Source organism: Perognathus longimembris, chromosome 8 (genome assembly GCF_023159225.1).
Source record: "Perognathus longimembris pacificus isolate PPM17 chromosome 8, ASM2315922v1, whole genome shotgun sequence".
NCBI classification, from domain to species: Eukaryota; Metazoa; Chordata; class Mammalia; order Rodentia; family Heteromyidae; genus Perognathus; species Perognathus longimembris.
Window position 1 is genome coordinate 60,384,277 of NC_063168.1, and position 16,539 is coordinate 60,400,815.

Here is a 16,539-nt window from a genome sequence, read left to right on the forward strand (position 1 = left end):
ATAAAAAAATTTCCATTTACATCTACAAGGCCCCCTAAGTACTTATTTGCTCAAGAGTTCTTAAGTAAGTTTTGACTTCGTTAGGTTTCTTTATCAGTAAAAAGGACACAATGATACTGGTGTCACAGATTTTGTTTTGGGAAGAAAAAGAAACAGCATGCCTAGTACATGTATGGCATACAGTAAACACTCAACAGTAACACAAGAATACTACTGTTGTTAGTACGAGTATTCTTAAACATACACAAATTTGTTAAGTTCTTCTATCTCTATGACTCTTTTCTGTCTCCCTCTTTAAGCTCACATTTTATCTTCTACTCCCCAAAGATTCAGTCATCACCATTCTGCCACTATTACTAAGCAGATTCATTTATTGACAATCTAAACACACATCAAGATATAGTTTGTGCAATAAAAGCCATATACAACAGACCAACTGCTAATATCATATTAAATGGAGAGAAACTTAAATCATTCCCCCTAAACCCACTTCTAAACCCACTTCTGTTCCCCTAAACCCACTTCTGTTCAACATAGTGCTGGAATCCCTAGCCATAGCAATGAGGCAAGAAGAGGACATCAAAGGGATCCACATCGGCAAGGAAGAAATCAAATTATCCCTATTCGCAGACGACATGATCTTATATCTGAAGGACCCAAAAAACTCAGTACCCAAACTCCTACACCTAATAAACCAATTTGGCAAAGTAGCAGGATACAAAATCAATCCACAAAAGTCAGCAGCTTTTCTGTACACCAGCAATAGACAAACAGAAAAGGAAATTATGGAAACAATTCCATTTACAGTAGCCAAAAAAAGAATAAAGTACCTAGGGATCAACTTAACCAAGGACGTGACGGACCTATTCAATGAAAACTACAAAAATCTAATAAGGGAAATCAAAGAAGACACAAGGAGATGGAAAGACCTCCCATGCTCATGGGTAGGCAGAATCAATATAGTGAAAATGGCCATATTGCCCAAATTGTTATACAAATTCAATGCAATACCTATCAAAATCCCAGCCACATTCTTCACTGAAATAGAGAAACCAATCCACAAATTCATATGGAACAGCAAAAAACCTAGAATAGCCAAAGCAATTCTAGGCAAAAAAAAAATAGTGCAGGAGGTATCACAATACCAGACTTCAAGCTCCACTACAAGGCCATCATAACAAAAACAGCATGGTATTGGTATAAAAACAGATCGGAAGACCAGTGGATTAGAATTGAAAACCCAGAAATAAAACCGCACTCTTACAGCCAACTGATATTCGACAAAGGAGCTAAAGACATACAATGGAATAAACATAGCCTCTTCAACTACTGGTGCTGGGAGAACTGGGCAGCCATATGCAGAAAACTCAAAGTAGACCCAAGCCTATCACCATGCACCAAGATCAACTCAAAATGGATCAAGGACCTCAACATCAGACCTGAATCCTTGAAACTACTGAAGGACAGAGTAGGAAAGACACTAGAACTTATAAGCACAGGAAGGAACTTCCTGAATAGAGTCCCAGGGGCACAACAAATAGGGGAAAGACTCAACAAATGGGACTACTACAAATTAAAAAGTTTCTGCACAGCTAAGGTCATAGCCACCAAAATAGAAAGACAGCCAACGATATGGGAAAGGATATTTACCAGCACAGCAACAGACAAAGGCCTGATATCGGTCATCTACAGAGAACTCAAAAAACTAAGCCCCTCCAAGCCCAATAAACCTATTAGGAAATGGGCAAAAGAGCTAAAGAGAGACTTCACAAGAGAAGATATAAAAATGGCAAAGAAACACATGAGGAAATGCTCAACATCCCTGCTAGTAAAGGAAATGCAAATAAAAACAACCCTGAGATACCACCTCACCCCAGTTAGAATGGCCTATACTCTGAACTCAGGAAACAACAAATGCTGGAGGGGCTGTGGGGAAAGAGGAACCCTTCTCCATTGTTGGTGGGAGTGCAAATTAGTACAACCACTTTGGAGAACAGTATGGAGGTTTCTCAAAAAGCTCAATATAGACCTACCCTATGACCCAGCCATACCACTCCTAGGCATCTACCCTAAACAGCAAAACCCAAGATATCAAAAAGACATTTGTACTTCCATGTTTATCGCGGCACAATTCACAATAGCCAAAATATGGAAACAACCCAGATGCCCCTCCACAGACGAATGAATCCAAAAAATATGGTACTTATACACAATGGAATACTACATAGCGATTAGGAATGGCGAAATATTGTTATTCGCAGGGAAATGGTCAGAACTCGAACAAATAATGTTGAGTGAGACAAGCCTAGAACACAGAAAACAAAGGGGCATGATCTCCCTGATATATGACTGTTAACAAAGGGAGATGGAGAGACAGTAGAGACCAAGTCTGTGAACACTGTATATGTGCTTGATACATTGTATATTGCATATGTGTCTACCTGACCTAGACAAGGGATGGAAAAACAGGTTGTAAGATATCACAAGAAATGTACACACTGCCCTACTATGTAACTGCACCCTCTTTGCACAACACCTTGTAAAAAAATTTATGTTCAATTAATTTAAAAAAATGTGAAAAAAAAAGATATAGTTTGTGGGGCTGGGAATATGGCCTAGTGGTAAAGTGCTCGCTTCGTATACATGGGTTCGTATACTGGGTTCGATTCCTCAGCACCACAAAAAAAAAGCCAGAAGTGGCACTGTGGCTCGAGTGGTAGAGTGCTAGCCTTGAGCAAAAAGAAGCCAGGGACAGTGCTCAGGCCCTCAGTTCAAGCCCCAGGTCTGGCAAATTAATTAATTAATTAATTAACTAACTAATTAATTAATTAATTAAAATGGTAGCTTTAAGCCAGGTGCCAGTGGCTCATACCTGTAATCTTAGCTACTAAGGAAGGTAAAGGAGGCTGAGATCTGAGGACCATAGTTCAAAGCCAGCCCAGGCAGGAAAGCCTGTGAGATTCTTATCTCCAATTAAGCTCAAAAAAAGGGAAAAATGGAGCTCAAGTGGTAGAGCATTAGTCTTAGTACTAAATCTAGGGATAGCAACTATGCCCTAAGTTCAGGCCCCTGCAACAGCACAAAAAAAAAAAAAAGGATATAGTTTGTAAGAATTATATTATTATAAGCAGCACACAACCACTGCACACATTTTTACTGTTCAAATTTACATAATGATATCTTAACTTAAACTTCAGACCTCAGTTCTAATTTGAGCCCTTAAATCTCTGTATAATAGGCATTTCCATGTTAGATTGAGCAAGCATCAAAATGTGATCATGACTGCCAGTGTTTTTACATTCCTCTTCTAGCTATCTATATTCAGGGACAGCATTGTTATTTCTTAATAACCAAAGGTTAAACTTTAATGTCACCTTTACAACTTCACACATACCTCTATACTCTAAAAACAAGTCATTCGGATATTTCCTACAAACAGATTCTCCCTACAGCTAAGAACTCAATCCAAGTCCAGATCACTGTGTTTGTACATTGACATTTCCATTCAGGGAACAGTTGAAATTTATTCTAGGTACAATATGGGGCAATAGAGATCAAAGAACCCAGATATTATGGAATTGATGGTCTAAATGATCTGAATTGTACCCTCTTAAATGTTATAGAAGTATGTCCTCCAATTCATAATAATACACACTATCAGCAAGTAAATCTTTTAAAAGTACTATGTAGAAGGCAAGCTTCCTAACTCAGAAAACTTCAATGATTCTCTACTGTTAAATGGATAGAAGTAAACTTTCTCCAAGATCCCTATATCCTACCTGCTAATCCACCCTTCTCTTGATCTATAAGTCGACACAATTTTACTCTGTGTGATCTTCCCAGTGCAGTCCCAATGCTATGACACCCAGTTAAAATGTTCTCATCCTTTAGGAATCTACAATGCATTCCCGGATACATCTGGGAAACCTGATGTATCAGGGAAGGCATGAACTCAGCAATGCTATTTAGCTATAGGACTCACTTAAGTATTTAATTACAAACAGTCTTATAGTGTATCATTGTTCCAACTAAGCAAATGGTTGAAATAAGAGTTTTCATTCCTACTTCTTTCCTTTTTAATTATCTGATACATTCTTCCTATATCTTAAAAAGAAAGTTCCAAGAGGGTAATCAGTTCCCAAACATTTTGGCATTAAGATCACTTTGGTTTCTTAAGTTATTGAAGATCTCAAAGACTTTCTGCTTATGTGGATTTGTTATATAGTTATATGTGTCACATTCAAAATTAAAATTATAAAATATTCATTTATATATAATGTATATACAACATATTATATATAGCCAGCCTAATATGCAATTGAGTAAATAACATTTTAATGAAAATAGCTACTTTTAAGAATAAAACTAAGGGGCTGGGGATATGGCCTAGTGGCAAGAGTGTTTGCCTCATATACATGAGGCCCTGGGTTCAATTCCCCAGCACCACATATACAGAAAACGGCCAGAAGTGGCGCTGTGGCTCAAGTGGCAGAGTGCTAGCCTGAGCAAAAAGCCAGGGACAGTGCTCAGGCCCTGAGTCCAAGCCCCAGGACTGGCAAAAAAAAAAACCAAAACAAAACAAGAATAAAACTATAAGAGTCTAGTAATAGTTTATAGATATATAAATATCTATATATGATTTAATAAAAAAGGTAACATGAGATTTATTCTGTGCAAAGCTTGGGGGTTGAACTCCAAGCCTGGGAACTGTATTAGCATTTTGGCTCAAGGCTAGCGCACTACAACTTGAACCACAACTCCACTTCCAGCTTTTGGATGGTTAATTGGAGACAAGAGTCTCACAGACTTTCTTGCCCTGACTGGCTTCGAATCTCAATCCTCAGATCTCAGACTCCTGTGTAGCAAGGATTATAGGCATGAGCCACCAGTGCCCAGCTGCTTTTATCTTATTTTAAAATAAAAAATCTTTACAACAAATGGTGCTGGAACAATTGGATTGCCACATGTAAAAGAATAAAGTTGGGGTTTTGCTTTTTACTATATATAAAAACTCAAAATGGATCAAAGACCTAAATGTAACAGCAAAAACTATAAAACTCTTTAAGGAAACATAAGAACAAATCTACCTAGCCTTTGATTAGGTGGCTGTTTCTGTAGTGGTTGATCTGGGTATCAACTTGACTGGATTAAGGAATACTTAGAACACTGGGAAAACATTACTTGAGGGTATATTATAAGGATGTGTCCAGAGGAAAAAGGTCTGTGAATCTGAATAAACTAAAAGAGAAGCCCTATCAGAAGCTCCCTAGGTTCTCTAAATTACACCATTGGCTTCCCTAGTTTTGAAGCTTTCCAAATTGAACTGGACCACACCACAAGCCAGTATCCCTGGTCTACAGCTTGCAGATGGCCTACTATAGGACTTTTCAGCCTCCATGATCATATGAATATCCTAATAAATATTTTCTCATGTATAGCAACAGAGAGACAGATATATTATTGGTTCTATCTCTCTAGAGAATGTAAATAATTGCTTTCACATAAAACCAAAATCAAGCAGCAACACAAAAGATAAATTATACTTCATGAAAATTAAAAAAAAAAAACTTTGTCCTTCAAAGGACACCACCTACAGCGAGAAAATGTGGTATAAATGTACAATGGAATTCTATGTTTCCATCAGAAAGAATGACAGTCCCCTTTCATAAGGTAATAGAAAGACTTGGAAAAAAATAATACTAAGTGAAGTACACCAGACCCAAAGAAACATAGGCTGCATGGTTTCCCCCATTTGTAATAACTAGAATGTGCATATAAATCTACAAGTAAACCAATGGACAGTAAAAGACAAATAATTACACCTGGATATAATTAAATAGCAATAGAAACATTCACAGAGTGAGAACATCACAGAGTGAGAATATCAGAGTGATATTCTCAGGACAGGATTTCAAGAGCTCAATAGCTATGTGTACTAGATCATATAAAATGATGCTTGTTGAAATGAACACCAAGAAATGGAAGTAAGAGGCTTCTTATTATATTGCTTGTGGGTTTTTTTTTTCTTTTCTTCTTTCCTTTTTTTCTTTGGTTAATTCCCTTCCATCACTGTTTTTGTTTTTTTTTTAATTTCTGTATCCTTTGTCTTGTATGTAAGTTAATCTGATTTGGGGAGGGGAAAGGGTAGTTCTAAAATAATGGGACAATGGGTGAATCAATTCAGCAGTAAAATCCACTAGATACTATGTTGGAAGTGAACTATACAACTTTGGATGAAGGGAAGTCAGGAAGGGGAAAACCTGGGAGGGAATGATGGAGAGGATGACACTGTTCAAAAGGAAATGTACTCATTACCTGAATCGTGAAACTGTAATCCCTCTGGGCATCACATTTACATTAATTTTTTTTCAAAAAAGATCTACAATGAAGAGATGTCCAACATCATTAGCCATCAAGGTACAATCAAAATCACAATGGGGCTGGGGATATAGCCTAGCAGCAAGAGTGCCTGCCTCGGATACACGAGGCCCTAGGTTCGATTCCCCAGCACCACATATACGGAAAACGGCCAGAAGCGGCGCTGTGGCTCAAGTGGCAGAGTGCTAGCCTTGAGCGGGAAGAAGCCAGGGACAGTGCTCAGGCCCTGAGTCCAAGGCCCAGGACTGGCAAAAAAAAAAAAAAAGGCAAAATCACAATGAGACATTATTTCACACTCCGGAGGAAGGCCATACCAAAAGGACAATCATAGTTACTAGGGAGGATGTAAAGGAACTAACACTCTTAACTCTGCTAGGATAGTTGTAATTCTGAAACATAGAGTTACTATTTGACTCTGAAGCTCCAGTCTTAGGTATATACCAAATAAAAGTGGAAAGATGCCCACACAAAAACTTGTACATGGATAGTTATAGCAGCATTATTTACAGGAGGCAAACTGTGATGACAAGTAAGGTCCATCAACTGATAAACAGATAAGTAATGTCTAATATATACATGCTATGAAATATTTTAACTATACATAAGAAAAAACATATTAATATGTGCAACATTAAGCTCAGTGAGGGAAAAAAACCCAGAAACAATGGGTCATTTGTATCATTGCTGCATGGTTCCATTCATATGAAATGTCCAAAATGGACAATCCAGAGACCAAAAGTAGATTAATGATTGCCAGGAACTGGAAAAGGCAAAGTGAATGTTAACTGGGACGTTTCCTCACTGTAGTGATGGAAATGTTCTGGAATTAGTGTTGAGCATTGTACCACTTTGTGATTGCACTAAAAACCACTGACTTGTACATTTGAAAGGGTGAACTGCATGGTATGTGAATTGTATTCAATAAAGCTGTTATGTGTTTTAATCTAATGCAAAAATTTGCTCCACTTTAAAGAAATACGATCTTAAATACAAACTACAAAGTGTTTACTGAGTGGTTATGGGTTAATTTATTTTTTATAAATAAAAACATCTTTAAAATGCAATTTGGAAAGTTCCATTTTTAAAGGAACTGCAGTGGGCTCTTTTTAAAAGTAAAAAATACTTTCATAACATGATCTTTAGTTTTCAAGAATTTTCTAAAATGTGCCCTTTTAAAACAAAAGAAATACTGAACATGTAATTTTTTAAATACTTAAAGCAGCCAAAAGTATCTGCATACCCAGCAACAAAGTTTTTTCTCCCCACAACAAAATTATGTATACAAACTAATGCTATGTATCACCCGCTCAACTAAAAGGACTTTGTGTAAAAGAAGTAATGAGAAGCTCATATATTTTCAAAATAAAAAAAGAAACATTAATGTCTTTCAGAATCTCACAATGATCCTACCTTTTAAATTTTCTCAGTTAAAATTTCTTGCCATCAACCTCAAAGAACTCCTGAAACACTTTGCCTCAATACTCAATAATCTCTTTGAAATGAATTGTGGTGTTGTTTTTTTGCTATGGAGAACTGTAGACAGTAAATCAGTCAAGAACATTTATTAAAAACTTTCCTTGCACAGATGCACACACTGGACACCTAGGGAGTTATATAGGAAGTAGAAAACATAGCACCTGACCTCTAGACAGAGATGGTAAAAAAAAAAAAAAAGACCAATACAAATCACAGAGAAGAGCAATAACACTGCATTTCCTTTATTTCACCCTGGAGAACAGCAAACAGAGTACAAATTATTTGGATACTGCTTACTTCAACTTTTCATAAAAAGGAAGAGTAAGTGGGAGAACAAAGAAATAAAAGCAATATCTGAGGTGATGTAATGTAAGGGTTAAAAAATGTTTTTAAGTAATAAAACACCCAGAATGTAGGTACTGCAACCACCTAATAACAAAATGGGAGTTTCGAGTCTTATTTTTCATTTCTCCCCTAAAAAGTGCCAGGCTATAATAGCAATAAGGCTAATGGTGAAGTCCCTGTCTTTCTCAGTGCATATCTATAGTGGTTCCTTGTAGGACACGCACATGAAATCACAGACATTCCAGGTACAGGGTCATTTCCATGCTTGTGCTCTGGCCACTGGTACTCTTCAGAAGACAGCAGCCAGTCACCAGAGTTGATAAGTGGACCCTACATCTGCCTCTCCAAGTACAGAAGAAGCACAGCCTATTACTTACTTCCTTTCCCTACTCTTCACCAGTGTAATATTATCATGCCCCTTTGTCTGTCTCAAAGTTTAAATCATTGTAGGGAAAACCGTCTTAAAAAACAATTCAAAGTAACTTGATTTATCAGTTACTGCACTAAATAACTATTTACTGAAACTCTGAAGTATGGGAAGTGAGGGTTAGGCCAGAAAATTCCAGGATGAAAGAAAGGTAGGTTCAAACAATAGAGTTTTAAACAATACTTTAGAGAGGTGACTCATTTCAAAGAGTTAGTATAAACTCCCACATACTATTTCTTTACTCTGAAATTTAATCCCCTCTCCTTGAAATTCCATCTACAGGATCTTAGGATTTTATAAAACAAATTTAATTTGTTTAATACCATGGCTCTCATATTGAGGGCAGTCCATGTGACCTCTCTTTCAACCTCACCGTGAGTCACATCAGCAGGCTACATATCCCAATTTCCTTCACTATCACTTAATTGACTTGGTCTCACTCGATTCCATTATCATTTCCCATGCTCTCTGAATGTGTATGTTTTACCCACTCCCCTCTTTAGGGATAATATCCAAAATTACACACAAGAAAATCCATGCTTTCATTTTAGATGCTAAACTTACAACTAATACCAGTGCAGACTAAATGGCACTTTTTGGACAGCCACACCCACAGTGACTTTTATTTTGCTGCCTACCAACTAAAAGTCCCAAGACTTTTCCATACATACTCTTGCTAGACTACATATCCCTCGCTCTTAACTGGGACAGCTGAATTGTCCTTACTACATTTTAATCTTATTAGATCTACCTATTTACAGCCCATAATAATGTTCATAAGTTCGACTCAAATTTGAGGTTGGCACTCCTAATTTTTAATAGATTGTCTACACATGCTCCCGAAAACCTCTCCTTACACCAGCCATAGTTCAATTAACCACTAGTACCTCTAGGGCATAATCACTGAATAAGTATTTTCTACTAAATGTTCATCAGAAAGACAGCATCATGTGTGGAAAAAATTGCCAAATGTCGTTTTGCCTACAAATTCGAGGATATCATTAATGATCAATGTGCCAATGATTCCACTGCAGAGAATTCTTGTTTGAGATAGAATTTCTTTCCCAGTGTTCTAAAAAAGAAACAATGAAGAATATCTTTTCTGAGAGCTGGCATAATTTACATGGGTCTGGCTCTCAAAAAATGTCAGTAAAAGAAGGGATGAATGTAAATGACTATGTGATTTCAGTTGTTTCTTTACCTTACAGGACTTTCTTCTACCACAGCCTTTCCAAGACTATATTTCCAATACCTTTTGCTGTGTGCAGTAGAAATAACAACAAGCCACACACTTATTGGTAACCACTCAAAGAGGAAAAAAAGGTAAAATTATTTTTGGTGCCAGTAATGGGGCTTAAACTGAGTTTGGGCACTGCCCCTTAGCCTTTTTGTTCAAGGCTGGCAACCAGCTTTACTTTTACATTTTTATGCACACAAATGTAGTAGTGGTACTCACTAGACATTATACCAAAAATGATCTATACAATTTGTGGGCAAGGATGGAAGGGAAAAACTGAGAGAAGGGTAGGGAAGGAGTAACAACAATGTCCAAAAGGAAATGTACTCTTTTACCCGACTTATGTAACTATAACCCTTTTATAACAATAAAAAATTTAAAGCACAGCAAAATTGACCTTTTGTATGTAATATATAATTTGTATCAAAGGCATAAGTTTGTATAAATACTGTATCAGAAATGGAGGAACAACGGGTGAACAAATGCAGCACTAGTACTTTCTGGAAACTATGTTAAAAACGAACTACACAACTTGTGGGTGGAGATGAGAGGGAAGGGGTGACATTGTCAAAAATGAAATGTGCTCTGTACCTGACTTACATAACTGTAAACTCTCTGTACATCACCTTTATAATAACAATTTTTTTAAAAATTTTAAAAGGCTCTACAGTTGAGTTCATTACTCATTCTGTTGCCTAGTTTCTTTGTTGTTGTTTGATGGTTTGACTCAATTATCTAAATTCTGTAAATGCTATACTTTTGGGGAATAAAAATGAGAGAAAAAAATAAACAGTTGCTCAGAATAAAGAAAATAAGAACAAGAATCCCTATCAGAAAGGAAGCACCATTATCATTTAAGTGATCACTGCCTCTCTAGATAATTTAAAATAATTATGTCTGAAAACACTGAAATGAATCAATAAAATATGATCTATGTATAAAATAAATAAGTAAATAATGTATCACTAATACCAAAATACAGAACAATTCTACTACTCTCCAAAACATTTTCACACTATTCCTTTGTATTTGGTACTTCCCTATCACGCCTCATTCCTGGTAACCTGTGGTATGTTCTGTGTCCCTCGAGTTTTGCTTTTCTGGAATACTGAATGAACATAGTGACATGGTACATAACTTATCTTTTGAAACTAGCTTCCTTTATTAGCTTCATAAAGTATATGAGATTAAGCCCAATTGTTGCACGTGTCAACAGCATGCTCCTTTTCATAGTCCTCAACAGCTACCATATATATTCTTTAAGTATGCTGAGATTTTAAAATCATAACTAATGAGGAAGATTATGGAGAATGCTTACTTTTTCCTATATGGAAGTGATCATTTATTTTAGTGATTCAATTAATAATTAACAGAATTATTCCTAAAAATGTAGCAAATTTAGCCAAAAGGAAAAATTACAATTTCAACATGTAATAAACATAGAAGTTTGACATTTGATGGCCTTTAGACTGGTCACATTTTAGACTCTATCATTGTGTATAGCTAATGATGATTATATTAAATGGAACATACTGAGAGGAAAACACTAATTAAGAGATAAAGGAGTGAAGGGAAGGAATGAAGAGAAAGGTAAACTTTCTCCAACTCCCTCAGGGCAAAGTATGTTTTACTCCTTCCTTAGTCACCACATTATATTGCTAGTCAGTGAATATTTGCTGGGAAAAGTTCTCTCCTATAAGAAGCAGTTATAAATCACTCTGCCCTGTTAATGCTAAGCCCTAAGCCCTAAGCCTTATTCTATAGGATAGTCCCTAAATCATCTTCCAATGAAAATCACATGTTCTTTTAGTCTTCTATTCTCCAGGTTAAACATTTCTAGATCTTTTCATGATTTGTAGCAAGACAGATTTATAGGAGGATAGTTGTCAGAACTTGGCATAGTGGTGGACACCTCTAATCCCAGCTACCTGTAAGGCTAAAACAGAATAATCTAAGAGTTAGAAGATACTCCAAACAACTCAAGGCAGGGAGAGGGAGTGAGAGATATAGTTCAGTGTTAGAGCATATCTTAGCATGAACAAGGCCCCAAATTTCATACCCAGAACCAAAAACAAAAAGTTCTCAGGAAATTAAGGTTTATGATTCTATACATATCTGAGAGGAGCTACCAAGCTACTGATTCTTACAAACTTAAACCTAAGGAAGAGGGATAATGGTCCAATCTCCAGATATTATGTTTTACTAAACTCTTTATTGTTATTATAAAGGTGATGTACAGAGGAGTTACTGTCATATAAGTCAGATAAAGAGTACATTCCTTGGACAGTGTTACTCCTTCCCTTGTTCTCTCCCAGTTTTTCCTTCCCATCTCTTCCTACAAATTGTGTAGTTCATTTTTCACATATTGTCCAGTGAGTACCATTGATGCATTTATTCACCCTTTGTCTCTCCATTTCTATGCATCCCCTTACAAATATTATCTTTTAAATGAACTTTTAACCTATATTTTGTATATTTATTTCAGAGCATAAAATAACAATATTTGGAGCCCATTGCTATAAATTAGCATTTCTTTATTGAGCAATAATTATTCTGCTGCAGAAAATCCCAGCCTTAATAATCTCCTGATACATATTCACAAGATGTTTCATTAAGACAATTTATTATCAATTTATTTTAATGACTAAAATATGTCTGACATCATAAAAGAAACAAAGCTTTCTTGACCTATGATTGCTGTGGTTTTTTTTTTTAAGTAGTTAAGAATTAGATATAATTCCAAAACAAATCAGTAATGATCAGTCATGAAATAGTAAAAATCTGGGAAAACTAAAACAAAGGAAAATTTATCAACTAAACTTATTTCTAGTGTTGCTATTGTTTACTTTTGGTAGTACTGGGGCTCAAACCCATAGTAGACAAGCTTGATTTGTATATACACAGTAAAACTCAACACACTCTTAATTTCAGTACAGTCTTTAGAATACTATACATTTATATTTCACTTTCTATAAACTAAATATCACAGTAAAATAGACTAAAAGGTTGGCTTCAATGTACACAGTAAGTATTTTGCCTGTACAAAGATGAAAAGGAGACATTGTCATTTAAGGGACCCTGAAAGAAAATCCTGAAACGTGAAGTAACAGGAAAGAAAGTTGCGAACAAGTATTCTATAACTGAAGGAAGCAACACATGTTACTGTAAAGATTTAAGTTAAACTGGAAGAAAAAATATGACTGTGTTTCTCATTTTCAAAAGAGATAGCCTTCATTTATTAATCCATTCAATCCCCCCAAAAACATGAAGCATATATATTATGTCAAATAGTTTCAGTGATAAAGAGTTAAGGTTCTATTCCTGTATTAGTCAGCTAATAAACACATTGCTATGATAAAATATCTTTTTTTTCTTTTTTTGGCCAGTCCTGGGCCTTGGACTCAGGGCCTGAGCACCTTCCCTGGCTTCTACCGGCTCAAGGCTAGCACTCTGCCACCTGAGCCACAGCGCCCCTTCTGGCCGTTTTCCATATATGTGGTGCTGGGGAAGCGAACGGAGAGCTTCATGTGTAGGAGGCAAGCACTCTTGCCACTAGGCCATATTCCCAGCCCCTTGATAAAATATCTTAGAAAACCAACTTAAGGAAGGATTGATTTTCTCTGGCTCATAGTCTCAGAGCTTTCAGTCCATGGTCAGCTGGCTCTATTGCTTTCAAGCCTGCAGTAAGGCACAAATATGGCAAAATATGATGCAGAAAAGCTGCTCACTTCATGGCATCCAGGAAGCAAAGTGCAATAGAAAGAAGAGCCCTGCCAGAAAGAGCAGCCCAGAAACAAAAGTACCCTTCACAGATACCCCACAGTATCTACTTTCTCCAATGAGGAACCTTCGGCCTATTCAGCTAGGAATTAACAGATCATTAACCTACTGATGAAGATAGTACATTTAGGATTCACTCAACTCTCAATAGTACCACTAGGTGAGGACCATGCCTTTAACACATGGGCTTTTGGGGTGACACTTCATATCTAAACCATAACACATCAGATAACCTTGCAATCAAGATGTATCTTGGAAATAAGGCATTATCAAAAATAACTATAAATACTAATACAGAAATGATTCGGGATAGGATCATCAGTGTACACTAAAACAGACCAACAAAACTTTGGAGAACAGGAAGGATATATTCTGAAAGTATCACCACATAAACTGAACAGGTAAAAAGTATTTTTATAATGGAAAACCTGGCAGACACAACCCTAATTGAACCACGTGATCAAATTCAGCAGTACCAACACTGGAAAGGCCCACATAAGGGACTTTGTGATGATTATACCACAAACACACTGCCACTTTTCTACAGAGCTTTATGCAATCTTTCACCTAAATACAATCATGCAGAGAAAATTCCACAAACTACATTGGGGGCATTATATAAAGCAATAGGCTTGAACTCTTCCATATCATCAATGTAGTAAATGACAAAAAAACAACAATTTAAGAGAATGATTCTAGATGGAAGAATTAAGTTCTTTAATAGAAATATGAGCAGTAAACACAATGCATGATCTCTACAGATCATGGAAGAGAAAGCTCAAAGAACAGAAGTGGACAACTAGGGAAATATGAATATAGCCACATGTAAGACATTATTGTCCCTACCATGGTACTACATGCTTATAATCTCAGCAACTTGGAGCAGTCGTAGAAGAGTCATAAATTCAAGATCACCCCAGGCTTCATAGTGAGACTCTGACCTCTCCTGACAAAAAGCTACTATTCTAACAATGTTAACTTTCTTGAGTGTAGTCAGTGGCACTGAAATTTTGCAAAAGAAAATTGTTCTTTTCTTGGGAATATCTATACTAAAGTATTTTAGAAGAAAGTATAAACGTGCTTAAATTTACTTTAACATGGCTCAGCAAAAAGATATACAAACAGCAGATATGTGTATCTTCATTAACATACACATCTGTGAGCAGAGAGATTTTTTTTAAGTAGCAAATAATTTACAACTAATGAATCCGTTTACAGATATTCACCATAAAATCCTTTTGGGGGTATTTTCTTTAAAAAAAAAAAACTATTTTAGAGGATAAAAACAGTAGAAAATATGGAACCAGCCCAGATGCCCTTTAGTAGATGAATGGATCAAGAAATTATGGTATACATACACAATGGAATTCTATGCTTCCATAAAAAAGAATGACATTGCCCCATTTGTAAGAAAATGGAAAGACTTAGAAAAAATCATACTAAGTGAAGTGACCCAGACCCAAAGAAACATAAACTCTCTGGTCTCCCTTATTGGTGGTAATAATTAGTATATATCTAGGATAGTCCTAGCAGATGATTGCAATAGCTCAATAGCTATGTACATATCATCACATAAGATGACGCTAAGAGAACTGACCTCCAAAATATGAAAGCAAGTGATTTATAATTGGGGTTATTATTTTCAATGTACTATATGAAATTATTTCTTTTTTCCTCTGTCCATCTTCCCTATTTATTTATTTTAGCCCCTGCTATCAGTGTATTAGACTCTGGTACCCTGGGTATTTTATATATGTCTGTCTGAATTAGGGAAGGGTAAGGAAGGGGAACATTAAAATGGTGAGACAAAGGGTAAAAGGCAAAGCAATGTAACAGCAATACTTACAAGACAATATGCTGTAAACTGACTGTACAACTGAGGGGGGATGGAGAAAGAGGGAAGGTGGGAGAAAAATGAGGGGGTATCAAGTTGGACACGAAATATACTCACTACCTAATGTATGTAACTGTAACCCCTCTATACTTCACCTTGACAATAAAAAATAAATAAATCATGAGTATGATAAGAAGTGGACAAATAGCATGCCATGAGCTTACTAAAATGGAGGAATTCATAAGGAACGTAACAGATGGCTTCATTGAAAAAGTGGCATTTGAGATGGGTGTTAAGACAACAAAAATGACTCAAAGAAAAAAGTTACAAAATATATTAATATATTCCTACATAAACAGTGAACCAAAACAGAAGAATATAAAGTACAAACTAAAAAGTAAGAAATAAAAAGAATTTGTAAATGAAGATACAAGGAGAACTCCATAAGCAAAACTGGGGAGGAGCAGAGAACCCAGGGTCTATCCGGGGAAACATAGCAGATGTCATGAGGACCTCATCATATCCCCTAAGCCCATATGCTATTCCTGAGGTGAAGCTCTGAAGTCAGGTATACCAGAGTTTCTCAATCTCAGCAGTAATGACATTTGGAATGAATAGTTTTTTGTTGTTGAAATTCATCTTACCAACTGCAATATGCTTAAGAGCATCCTTGGCCTCCACACACTAGATGCCAGCTAGTAGCACGCTTTTTTTTTTTCAGTTGGTCATGGGACTTGAACTCGATCTGGGCTGTGCCCCTGAGCTCTTCAGCTCAAGGCTAGTACTCTACCACTTGAGCCTTGGCACCACTTCCACTAGCAGCACTCTTATTCTATAAGAATCGTACTATGCCTGCAGTATGTGGACAGCAAAACAACCTCCTCATCTCCCAAGAACCCTACCCTCAGTTTAAGATAGAGCCTGTGCTATAAATTAGTTGTAGTCTGTACAAGTAACTACATATGCCTGTCTGAGGGGGTTATCTGGCTTAGAAGATCACTGACCAATACAAAATGGTAAAGAGTACAAAATGATTTCCAAGAACAAATGATGGGAGCTGAT

At 36.4% G+C, this 16,539-nt stretch overlaps 1 protein-coding gene across 1 annotated transcript in view; it reads right to left on the minus strand.

Annotated features, from left to right (window-relative positions):
• Positions 1 to 16,539, minus strand: part of Babam2 (BRISC and BRCA1 A complex member 2) — a 400,816-nt gene that overhangs the window by 312,731 nt on the left and 71,546 nt on the right. The gene's annotated exons all lie outside the window — the stretch shown is intronic.